Below are 11,569 nucleotides of genomic sequence, written 5' to 3' on the forward strand. Positions count from 1 at the left end.
AATTTTACGAATTACGAAAATAATAAATGAATGACTCTCTGCGAGAATTGTACTTAAACTTAAACAACTGTAATGACAATCTTAAGGTATCTGAATTTTAATTTTATATATGTTTTAATAGTATTTTAAATAAAATGTATGTAAATTTAACACAATTTTAGCTGAAAAGTTTCAGTTTGCATTTTAATGGATAGATAATTTGAGTAAGTAAGAATATTGCTTTTCATTCTCATAGTTAGTTAAGATGAAACTTAATGAACCACATTAGGTATACTAAACTGTAAAAATTCAAAACATTTTATCTTAGAGAAAATTATCTCTTTTGATGTTCTTCTAAATTTAAATTTAAAAATTTAACTTTCCTTCCATTCTATTAATAAAAGTTACCATAGAACATTAACTTAACTCCTTTTCGTTTTACGAAATAAGTACTATTCACATCCTATTTCTTCCTTTCAAATTAAGCTATCGAATTTCTAGTATTACCATCATCATCTAAGGCAATCTCACTTCAATTCTTTTGTACATATTTCAACTGTCAGCTGGGTTGGCCAAATTCGACTTTGAGGTGGAAATTCGTTACGTAAAAGTTGACTCTCCTCCCTCCTTTTTTTGTCGGCTGTAACTCTATTTTTAACTCCATTACCATGCCCCGTCCCTTCCCCGTGCGATGCACATGCCACATGCGGTGTCGTTTTTCGCATTTGTGTGTTGTTAATATTTCGTAATGCCGGTAAAAATCACAGCATGTGGCAAGTGAAGGAAGCAGAAAAAAGGAAAAAAAAACGCAGAGTGAGAGATGTACACATATACTTTTGTATAGTACATTCTACAATATTTGTGCCACACACATTGTGGCGCATGCAAAAATCGTCGGCTGTTTTCTGTTGCTGGTAACACGGGCCCAAGCGCAACGTGTTGCCAGTTTTTTGTGCTTATGTTTATGTGTGTTGTTGTTATTGTTGCTGTTGTTGTTTGGAACCATGCGGCGCGCGGTTGCTGGCAAAATAAAAAATCTGTTGCATACTTTTGCGCGGCTAAAAAAAATAATATTGTATTTTCAGACATCCCGCAATGTCAAAGCGAGAAAAGAAAATCCACAACATGCAAGAAAAAAGGATGTTTGGCATTTTAAAAAGTTGTTGCTTATTGTTTGCCAAATTAATGGATTGGGCAAACGCTGCCTTGCCCAGGCCACTTGAAAGACGTGCAAACTATTTGAAGTGCACACGACCAACTCCAGCTGTGTAAGTGTGTGTGTGTGTGTTAGTGTGTGTAAACCTCTCTGCGTGTGTGTGTTTGTGTGTGTGAAGATGAAGCTGAGCTGGGGGCAATAATTTAACTTCAACGCAGCAAGACATGCAATTTAATTTTAACAAAACCTGACATTATCACACGAGCCAAACGGGCCAAAAAGTAGACACATGCAGCAGCAGCAAGAGCAGAGAATCGGGCGAAAAGGAGTAAAGCAAGAGAGCCAGGAGTGGGGAGACAGCGGCACAACACAAAGTTAGTAACATAATAAGTAGCAATTTTCGGTTTCCGTTTTCCGGGCCAAGCGGCAATGGCAGCGGCAGCAACCTACCATAAAAATACATAAAATTGCGCCAGAAATAAAACGTAGCAAAAGCAGACGAAGCCAAAGCTGCAGCTCAAGCTTCAAGAAGAAGTAAAGTCGTATTTTGGAGCAAGGGGTATTTCACTGAAAAACAGCAGCCAAATGGCAACAACAACAACAGGTCCTTGCAGCTGCTGGCATCAACTGACTGGCTGGAGGCTGGGGGCGTGTCTGGCTGCCAAGAAAGTCGTCGTCGTCGACGACGCGCATGCAGAGGGTAAATTGGAATTTTATAGTTGCAACTTCTGCAGCCGTAGCTAGCTAAAGGTGCAAGTTGCAGCTCAGAAACAAGGATAAAAAAAAACAAAAAGAAATAAGAAAATGTGCTTTGGTTCTTCAATGCGAGTTCCAATAAACAATTTCACTTAGTAAATGTAAAATTGGCAATGTTCAATTCTAGCAGCTATGAACTTTTTATGCGAACTGAAGCAACAAAAAACATCTGAAGATTTGTTGAAATTACCAAAGAAACAGAGCAAATAAAATAACAAAGAACCATATATTGACTAATTGAATTAGAGATGGATGAAAAAAAAAACTTTATTAAATTTAATCATCGTTTGAAAGATGTACTCAAAAACTTTGCTTACTCTTAAATATTGTAGCCTTTATGTAATTTAAAATGTTGTTAAATTGTTAAACTTATGTTGCAAGTTAATAAATGAGAGCATTAAGTTAGTAGCCTTTACTCAAATAGTCATATGTAAAAAATAATATTTTTTTCAGATATAACCTTTAGAAACATAAAATAATTTAATTGATATTAAATCTTTGATATTAATTAATAATATTATATTACTTATTCAAATAAGTACAATATTATATCAAAATTGTTTAATAACCTATACTGAAAATTAAAAAAAAGTATTCCACATTCCTCTCATTGCTGACTGACAATCTTTTGAAATTAATATTTTCTGATTACTAATTAATGAGTGTCATTAATTCAAATAAGTTTAAGCTTACAGGTTTTTGCCAACAATCTTATGTCAAACCTTAAAAAAACTTCTTAAAGCAGCAGCTTGATTCCAAAATTACAAAATTATTCACATTATTACAAAATGTGTGATTTGCATGCGAATTTGTTTGTGGGAAACGCGTGCTTAGCGCAGGCAAATGAAACTGCGGCCTCTGCAAATGCAGCTAAATTAGTTGCAGGCCACAAAAGCAGCGGCAACAGCAGCCAAAAGTTGCTCAAAGCCACGATGAGAACTGCGATGAGGACAACGACGATGAGGACGATGAGGACAACAAAGCTTGTCATTCGCCTGGGCTCGTTAGCATTTTACAACACTGGCGCAGTCATCGCATCACGTGTACAGTTAGAGGCTGTCTGCCAACCCCTCTGACCCCCTTCTTTCCCTCCACACCCCCTCCACACCGTTGACAGTGTAAGATGATTTGTGACCAGCTGCAACTTTTTGCCGACGCCCCCGGCAGCCATTTTTGATATTATTTCAGAGTTGGCGTTGCCGTTGCCGTTGCAGTTGCCGCTGCACTTCCGTTTCCGTTTTGCGCCGGCAACTCGCAGCGTTGCATGTAAATGTAGTTTTTTGATCGCTTATCACCGAGTCATGCTGTGTGTGTGTGTAGAGTGTAGAGACTGAGAGACGGAGAGGGGAAGCATAATGTGGGGTGACTGTTGATTTCATCTTTGTTGCTGACTTGTTGACTTTGCCTGGGTGAACTGTTGAAATGTTTATGACTTCATTGTGCTAATAAAAGATATCATTTTCATTTACTGCCACAGCGAGAGAGTGCGAAAGGGAGAGCAAAAGTGGGCAAGTCACGTTTTTAAACTTGGCAGGTGAAAATGAAAAACTTTTATGAGCTGCAAGTTCTTTCTTTTTGTTACCGCTGATAATTTAGGCACAAATAATCAGCTTAGCATACGTTCAACTACGAAATGAGAATGGGTTGGGCTTTTCGAAAGAGAAGGAGGCAGCGTAAAAATCAACAGCTCGTGTCAAAAGCATCAACCGACAAAACCGGAGCAAACAACGCGTCGTATACGCAATGCAACGCAACGGAAAGCATTTTTGGGGTTTGCACAACGCTTGCGGGGATTCCCTTGTGGCCGCAGCTCTTTCTCTCTCGCTCTCCCTTACACTCTCTCGCTCTGGTCTGGTCAGCAGCTAATGCGGCGTGAATATGCAACGCGTGGACCGACAAACCTGCGGCCAGCGGCAACAACAACAGCATCAATGGGCCTCACTGGCCACGTTATCATCATCAATGCACGATTGCTGGCTGTGTACGCTTTGTGTTCCCCTCTGGGTGCCACCCACAGGTTGTGCTAATGTGCGGTCTGTTGGTCGTCGAAAGATTAGCTAAGGCTTCAAAACTCTGCTCCCTTTGGGGCTGTGTGTATGTGTGTGTGTGTTGAGGGGAAAAATCAAAATTCCAGCACGCGCAGATTGTCTGGCATTTTATTACCTGGAATGTTGACGCTGAAGCCGTAGAAATGATTGAGATTGAATGACATGCCAACGCAGATGACAAGCCAGCAACCAAGACACAGTCCTTATACACACACACACACTCGCATGTTGTGTGTGGCACACAGATTGACAGTAAAAATATGCAGAAAGTAGCGTTGCGAAAAGGTTAAAAAGAAAATGCCATTTAAATGCAAAGCATATTTTTCGGCAAACGCAAAATGTACGAAAAAGGTGGCAAAGTCACTGCGTGCGGCAAGTGGCAAGCGGCAAGTGGCAAGTACCAGGTAGCAAATAGTAAGTAGCAAGTGGCAAGCAGTAAGCAGTAAGCGACAAGAGGCAAGTGTAGCTCAGTGCATCTAAGACGCTGCTGTAAATAATCAAGTTGAACGTTGACACGCGTAAGCTACCCACACACAAACAACACAAACTCGACTCGCAATTCCGCATTAGATGGGAATTCTCACAACTGTACACAAATAGTGATATTTATAGAGAAGTTCTAATACCCTGCTCAACCTTGATTCTCGGAAGCCTTCACAAAGCAGCAGACCACCCACTCATCAACGCACCGAAATGGCAATTTGATTTATATATTTTGTACTTTGAATTTTGGTTTGAAGATCAGTTTGCATTTAAGCGGAATCCTTTTAAGCCATTCCATGAATTTGACCCTATTTAAATTGATATAAATGTTAGAAATTGAATAACAAGAAAGTTGTTGTTGTGCTGTCTATTCAATCATATATATTCTTTTCAAACAAATTGTAAATTTTAATAAACTTTTACGGGTGTGCAATAAAATAAAGTAAAGCAGAGAATAGAAAAATATATAATTCGAATTTTAATTGTATTTGTGCTTAATTGAGTGAAAATCTTTTCAAATTTTATCCAGATAAAAATTGTTTGTCTATTCAATAATAATATCCACTTAAAGCAAATAATTGATTTGGTAAACAAATTCAAAACATAAATGCTCGTCAATTGCTGAATGCAAACAAATAAAAGCATTTTGGCCACAAAAGAATTAAGCTTAAATTAAACAATGAAAAACATTTAATTTCAGGAAAATAAACCTCCCGTTGGTTGCATTTTCAAAGGTATTCGGAGAAAAAAGAAATGAAAGCAAAAAGGGAATGAAAACTGCGGCTCAGATGTCGTCTGACTTTTGAGCTGTCAAAAACTTTTGGTGCTGTCGCAAAATGTTCCCACGCCTTTCCACTTTCCACTTTCAGTGTGTGCGTATGCGTGTGTGTGTGTGAGAGTGAGTGTAGGTGTGTGTGTATGAGCTGGCATTGAGCTGTTTGTCTTTTAATTGTTTGCACTTAAGCAGAATTTGCCGTCTGCTTTTCGTTTCTTCTCTTTTTTTGCTTTTTGTTTGTTTGTTCGCTTGTCTGCATTTGTGTGAGTTTGCGGCCGTGTGTGTGTTTGTGTGTGTGTGCCGTGCAGGTTATGACTTTTGTGAAAAGTCGTTAAGAGTGCGCTCAAAGGAAATTACAGCTACAAAGTATGATACGTTTACGTTTAGTGTTAGACCTACGACTTTTTCCCCCATTTCCCATTTCACATTTCCCAACTCCCATTTTCCATTCCCCATTGGGCCACAACAGTTGAATTAAATGAAATGAATGTCTTACAAACAGCAGGCAAACAGAAGTTCTGCAAAATTCTATGGAAATTTTATTCCTAAGTTTAAATTATTAAATAATAAATAAAGCAAATCCCATTTGCAAATTATAATGTAAATTACTTACTTGGATTTCACTCAAGTATTAGAAAACAGCTATAATGAATACTAAAAAAAAAAGTTAAAAGATAATAAATAATAATTCAAAATTATTTATTTATAAAAGTGGAATTCAAAAATGTGTCCTTTTTAAATTTAAAAAATTATTGCAAATTTTAAGTTTTTACATTTTTCAAGTAGGAAAGCCAGAGTACCACAATGTTTCAAAAATATTGTACAAGTATAGGCATATTTTGCAATAGTATTTCCTAACATACTACAAGTTCAATTCAGTTTTTTTTAAACTACAAATGAGTCCATAAGTTTCCAGAATGAGAATTTTATGCTTTTTTTTTATTTTTGACTTAAATTTTGGATATTTTTTAATACAAAGTTATATGTATTTTTTGCATAGTGGTTTCATTGCATAGTAGTACATCGACTTTATCCAATACTTTTTCATCAATGAGAAGTAAGTTACTTATTTGGTATTCATCAATAAAATGTATGTGAACGAGCTCAAGTGAAGCGAAAATTGTTTACTGAATTGCAAGACCTCAAAGTCTCCATATTTTGCTCTTCCATCTTGGTTTTCAAATAAAATGTTTGAAAAACATGTCACACACATTTACACGCACATATGCACAAGAGAAAGGTAAAGGGGAGTAAAGAAACGAAAGGAAAAAGGATAGCTGAAAATACCTGCAATCAGATAGGATGGCAATTGACTTATCTGTGCGGTCAGGCAATAGCAACATGTTTGCCCTGACAAACATTACAATCTGCAAACGTTTCGAATAGCAATCCCAAAATGCAATCGGATCGGATCCATCGCCAGAGTTAAAGCTAGAACCACAGTCAGAGATGGAGAGTGAGCCAGTTCGAAAAGCTGGAGGAGCCATAGTCAGAGAGAGAGAGGCTTGGGTAAATTGATACACACATCAACGTTGCGTTGCAATAGCCGCAAATCTTTGCGTAAATCAAGCAAAATGCAAATTTTACTAAAAGCCAAAAAAACGAGCGAAAGGAGCGTAAGGAGAAGGACCAAGGGAGGAAACCAGAAACAACTGAATGAGTTGCAAGTGGAAACCACAAAAGAGTTGGGCGCACAAAAAAAAGGACAACTGAGGGAAAACTGCAAGAAAATCGGTTGTAGGGTGAACGAAAATGGCTGCCAGGTGAAATGACAAAAATGAAGACAAGGACGACGAAAGCGCCGCAAAGTATGCAACGTTTTGCAAAGCAAAGTTTCGACCGACAAAACCTTATTTATCACACGTAACGGTAACGTTACTCCAACCCCTTTCCACATTCCCTATTCCCCATCACCCTTCTCAAGCCCAGCCAACTTTTGCACCCATTTCGGTTTTTCAAATCACATCCGAACGCTGGCCAATTGGATTTGGTTAGCCTCTGTGCCAATCGGCACCTGGCCACCACTCTGAATTTCCATCGGCTCTCTATGGTTGCTGTGTGTCTCCTTTCCCTCTCCTCTCTCCCGTTTCGATATGCCAGAGAAGACGTGTTCATTCCGTAGAAACTCGCAAACACTTTTAGCACCTTTCGCAATTTTGCCCCAAACAATTTTCGCTGACTCTCGGATTCAAATTTCGCTTTTTGCCATCGATTCCATTGGATTTTATGCTTTGAAATGTGACATTCATCTTTATTTTTTAATATCATGCGGGAAGTTATTTGATTGTTGAAAGCGCTGCATTTGGCAGCTCATATTTCACGCAAAATTAACTGAGATATAATATATGAATATTAAACAAAATTTTGGTGATTTGGAAGAGAAGAAAAGAGTGTGAGTAAGAAATCAGAAGAACTTGAAACATGTAGCTCATAAGATAAGCAACTGAGTATAACTAGAAGTCTTATTTGATCAAGATAAATTATATAAAAAAATTTATTAATAATTCTATAAATATATAGTAATACCAAATTGATATATTGTGAATAAAAGATACAACACATTAACAAATATTTATATTTTATTTGGAATAATTTGAAAAATAAAAAAGCTTTGCAATTGTTTTTTATATTGAATTTAATTTTAAAAATATCCTTATCTAAGATATGACAAACCAAAATTAAAGATAGACTAGATATTCATGGCGACAAATGCACAATATTGCATATGATCGAAATTAAATATTATATATTTTATGGCTCTCCATGTGCTAGTGTTCCTAGCAGCTTCTTTTAATTTATTACCCTTTGGCTACTAAGTGCAATAATAACATGGTGAAGCAATAAGAAAAGTGCTTCTACATTTTGCACCATTTCGCACATAGAAAACGATATTTTTCATTTATTAAGTTAAATTGAGACTTCTATGCTTGGAAAACCTCGGGCTGCAACTTATTTCATTTAAAGTTGCATGCAATTTAACACACAATGAAATGAAAGTCGCATCTGCAGGGTATTTTAACCTCATTTAATTAAAGAACAAAAAAGGCTATATACATGTTATATTTCAATTAGTTAGTCAGCAGACGAAGCGAAGAGAAGCGATGCGAAGAAGCTGTGTGAGTGAGTGTGAGTTGGCATTGCTGGCAGAATGAACAGAATGGCAAAGGCGTTGCAAGAACCTGTGCAAAATAATTAACTGCATGCAACAATTTGCATGCCACGCCTAACTAGCAACTGTGGCAACTCGCAAAACGGACAAACTGCAGCAAACTGGTAAACTGTGGCGCAACTGGAAACCGGCAATCGAGAGTGACGTACTGCGCGGGTCTGCGACCAAAAGAGGGCAAGGCGAGAGGGATATGGCTTGCATTGAACACGTTGAGCGCAGCGCCAAAATGAAAATCTGCATTTAATTTATTGATGCAGCAACAACAACAACAGCAACACCAACAGCAACAGCAACAAGAGCAGCAACATTGACAGCAACAAGGAAACTTTTGTTGAGCATTTTATACGGCGCCTAAATGTATGCAGCGTAAATTGTTAAACGCGCGCTTAATCTGCATATGGGAGGCGTTGCCCCAATGCCAACATTTCGGGCTCTGAAAATTCAGTAACGGATCTGCCGCTGTCTGTTCGCAACGAAATTGTTTCATTTGCCCATTAAAATGTACAGGGCGCAAATTTAAGCACTTTATTGGGTTTTTCGCAACGCCCATGCTGCTCCTCTTCCCACCTCCCCACCGCCGCATCTCCCATTTGCCACACTGGCCCCTGCCGCGTGTCACTTGCAATTGCCACATGCCCCATTCGCCAACATTGCGGCTGTTTGCCACGTTTGCATATCTGTTTTCCATGTTCACAATCGCTAATCGTTAACGTCGTCTGTTGGCTTGTTTCTCGCTGTCTGTCTGCCCATTTCTTCCTCTTCTTTTTCCTCCCCTCCCCCCTTGTGTCCCATGGAGTCACACTCTCCCTCTCGCTGTCTGTGCCAACTCCACCATGGATAGGCAAAAAAAGGTCATCAGGTGTTTAAAGCACTTCTCTTAGGGGGCCTTCTCTCACAGTGCACTATGCAGTATTAAGTTTATGATAATAATACTTGATTAATTCCGCTGATTACAATATTTTTAAGCTTATTAAGGTATAATCTTGACAGCTTTCCATCAGAAAATCATCAAAAATTGTTCTGCTTTCAACTGATAGAAAACCTTTCAAGAAACTTAATCGTACTATATTTTGAATTTGATGTTGTTTTGTAAATAAAGTTCTATCTACAATTTTCAAATTAAGGGAATCTTGTCTTCAGATTAAAATCTTGTGGCAAACAATTTTTAAAGACAGATAATTTAATTTCACAAATTTAAAGTCAAGTCTATTTTCCTATTTAAAACATGCCAAAAATTAAAAATCATACGACAAGAATTGTCTAGCATAAATTCTAATCAATTCAATCTGTCTGTTTTAAAATTGTACCGAAATTGAAATTGTTTTATTTCTTGTTTTTTTAGATCCCCTACAATTAATTGAATTTAAGCCGCATTTAATTGTAGATTTTAATTGAAGTGTTATTAAATGAAAGTTGTTGATATTTCGATAGATAATCTGTTTGCATTTGCGAAAAATAAACAAAGTGTTCTAATAATTTTCTTAACAGACAACTTTTTGATTTCCTCATTTTAACACCATTAAATATTGGAGCTTTTCTGACGTCACTGCAACTGTTTAGTTCCTCATAGGAATGACTAAAGGTTTTCCCATTTGTGTCATTCACATCAAGATAATAGTATTGCTGTCGTCTGTCACATCATTTCAATTTTTCAATAGGAATCACTCATAAATTTTGCCGCATTTCTATCGACCAACTGACGTCATTCGACGAACTATTTTTAGTTGCAAATTTGAAGCGAAAAACGGTTTTGTGTGTTGGCTTTTGAACTGACCCACGCTTTAGATTGTTGTTTTGTTTGTTATTGGCAGCCAGCCAGCGAGGATTTTTCTTATACAACAGGCAGCAGCAGCAATAATAACTATTGGAAAAGAGTGTGGAAGTATGTGTGCTAAACACATTCAACACGATTCGACTCGTTTGGTTGCTGTTTCGTTTTGTTTCTCGTCTCGTCTCGTCTCGCAGTCGACAACCTATTTGATTAGATTACGCAACGTAAAACTGGTTTGCAAATTGAATAAATGACTTTTGTGTTGCCAATATAAAACGTGTTTGCAATTTTTGATTAGTAAACAGAAAGCGTCCTCTCAGTCCCCTTTAAAAAAAAAATGTTTGGGGAACAGGCTCAGCGATCCCTGGTCTCATTCGGGCTTCCCGGCGCAATGTCATTTGTCAATTTTGCCTGGGTCATTTTGGTCGCTGCGGCCGATGGCCGCTTTGTGGTGTACGTGAGCGATTGTTGCTGTTGTTGCTGTTGTTGCTGCTGCTGTTTTGCTAGTCGACGAGCAATTAAAATTCATTAAACGTAAATTAACATTGAAGTTCGCGTGTGACTCCCACTCACTCCTCTTTCTACCACATTATAAATTTGGGGTGCCAGCCTAAAATGGGCCCGTACCCAAAATCGTGGGACAAATGGCAAAGCGAACAGAATGTGAAATTAGCCAAATTGAACTGACAGTCAATTTGAGATTATTCTGCGATACAATTTACCAGATTACAGAGGACTATTTAAACGAAAGATTGCATAATACGCGTAAATCTGTAGCAAACTCAACATTTCTTTGAGAGGGAAAAGATAGCAATTTTTATTTAACTTTGCAAACAAATTCTGAGAACGTATTTCGTTTCATAATAAAAATTAACTAGTAAGAAGCTACTGTGAAGTGTGTTCGACTGTGACATACTCGCTATTTTCAATAAAACCATATTCTAAAAATATATTATTTATATGGTATACCGTAATTATACCAAAAACATACCAGAGATCATATTTGGTATATCGATATTGTTCTACATTTTAAATATACCATAGAGTATTAAATATACCAGATTGTCAGCCAAAGCAACTATCTGAGATCTAGACAAAAAGACAGACATAGCTGATAAATAATATATATATTTATACATATACTTTATGGGGTCTGATGAGATGACTCCTTCTACCTGTATAATATCCTTCTACCCTATGACTAGAGGGTATCAAGTCTGTAGTAAAAGTATAATAAATTCAATTAATCAGCTTTGTGCATCTTCAATACATTAGAAAAATGGATTTCAAACAATAATTTAAATATATACATTACGATAAATTAAGTTAAAAAGTAACGGGGCTAATTTAATAATAGTGATTTAATTAACATGTAATGTAAAGCAAAGACATTAAAAATTCTCATAAAATATTATCTGCTGTAAATAACAGT

The sequence above is a fragment of the Drosophila sulfurigaster genome, chromosome 2L (genome assembly GCF_023558435.1).
Source record: "Drosophila sulfurigaster albostrigata strain 15112-1811.04 chromosome 2L, ASM2355843v2, whole genome shotgun sequence".
NCBI lineage: Eukaryota > Metazoa > Arthropoda > Insecta > Diptera > Drosophilidae > Drosophila > Drosophila sulfurigaster.